Source organism: Heteronotia binoei, chromosome 16 (genome assembly GCF_032191835.1).
Source record: "Heteronotia binoei isolate CCM8104 ecotype False Entrance Well chromosome 16, APGP_CSIRO_Hbin_v1, whole genome shotgun sequence".
NCBI lineage: Eukaryota > Metazoa > Chordata > Lepidosauria > Squamata > Gekkonidae > Heteronotia > Heteronotia binoei.
The window spans coordinates 11,750,231-11,751,194 of NC_083238.1; the positions used below are offsets into that span (position 1 = coordinate 11,750,231).

Genomic DNA, 964 nt, shown 5'->3' on the forward strand with positions numbered 1-964 from the left:
GAGATCTCCCGCTTTTACAACTGACCTCCAGCTGGCAGAGATCAGCTCCCCTGGAGAAAATGGCTGCTTTGAAGGGTGGACTCTATGACGCTGCACCCTGATGAGGCCCCTCCCCAAACCCCACTCTCTCCGAGGTCCACCCCCAAAGTCTCCAGGTATTTTGCAGCAAAGACCTGCCAACCCTACTGAAATGTTATATCAGGAACGGGGAGAGATCAGGATCAAATTTTCCACTCTGACGTGAAGTTTGGGCCAATCAGTCTCTTGCTGCCTTACAAGATTGTGAAGATAAAAGGGAGGAAGAGACTGCAAGATATGCTATCATGAACTTCTTGGAGAAGAGGAAGGATTTTAAGATGTACTAAATAAATAAGGTGACTATAGTACTGCCTGTGGAGTTCCTGTCTTTGCCTCCTGTGCCTTAAACTCTCTTTTCATACATACTTCAGTTCTACACTTGCTGAAAGTCATACGTATTAAATCCTACGGAAGAAAAAAAAGCCCTATCAGGCTCAGGAAACAATATTAATATATATCCATATTATTAGCACATCCCTTCCTCCTAGCCATCCTGAAAAACAGGAGAAAGATAAATAAGGAAAGGAGGCTGGACACTGGGGAAGAGAGATTATCCATACTCAGCGTAAGGAACATGTGTCACTGACTGATGTGTCACTCACCATCGGGGAGGGACGGTGGCTCAGTGGTAGAGCATCTGCTTGACAAGCAGAAGGTCCAAGGTTCAATCCCTGGCATCTCCAACTAAAAAGGGTCCAGGCAAGTAGGCATGAAGAACCTCAGCTCGAGACCCTGGAGAACCATGAATGGGGCTGTGGCTCAGTGGTAGAGCATCTGCTTGGTCCCAGGTTCAATTCCCAGCATCTCCAACTAAAAAGGGTCCAGGCAAGTAGGCGTGAAAAACCTCAGCTTGAGACGCTGGAGAGCCGCTGCCAGTCTGAGTAGA

The 964-nt window shown here is 47.4% G+C and overlaps 1 non-coding gene across 1 annotated transcript; it reads left to right on the forward strand.

Moving 5' to 3' along the window:
* Positions 1 to 694: 694 nt before the first annotated feature.
* On the forward strand, positions 695 to 761 carry TRNAV-GAC (transfer RNA valine (anticodon GAC)). Its single transcript has one exon. It is a non-coding gene; the product is annotated as a tRNA-Val (tRNA).
* The last annotated feature ends 203 nt before the right edge of the window (positions 762 to 964 follow it).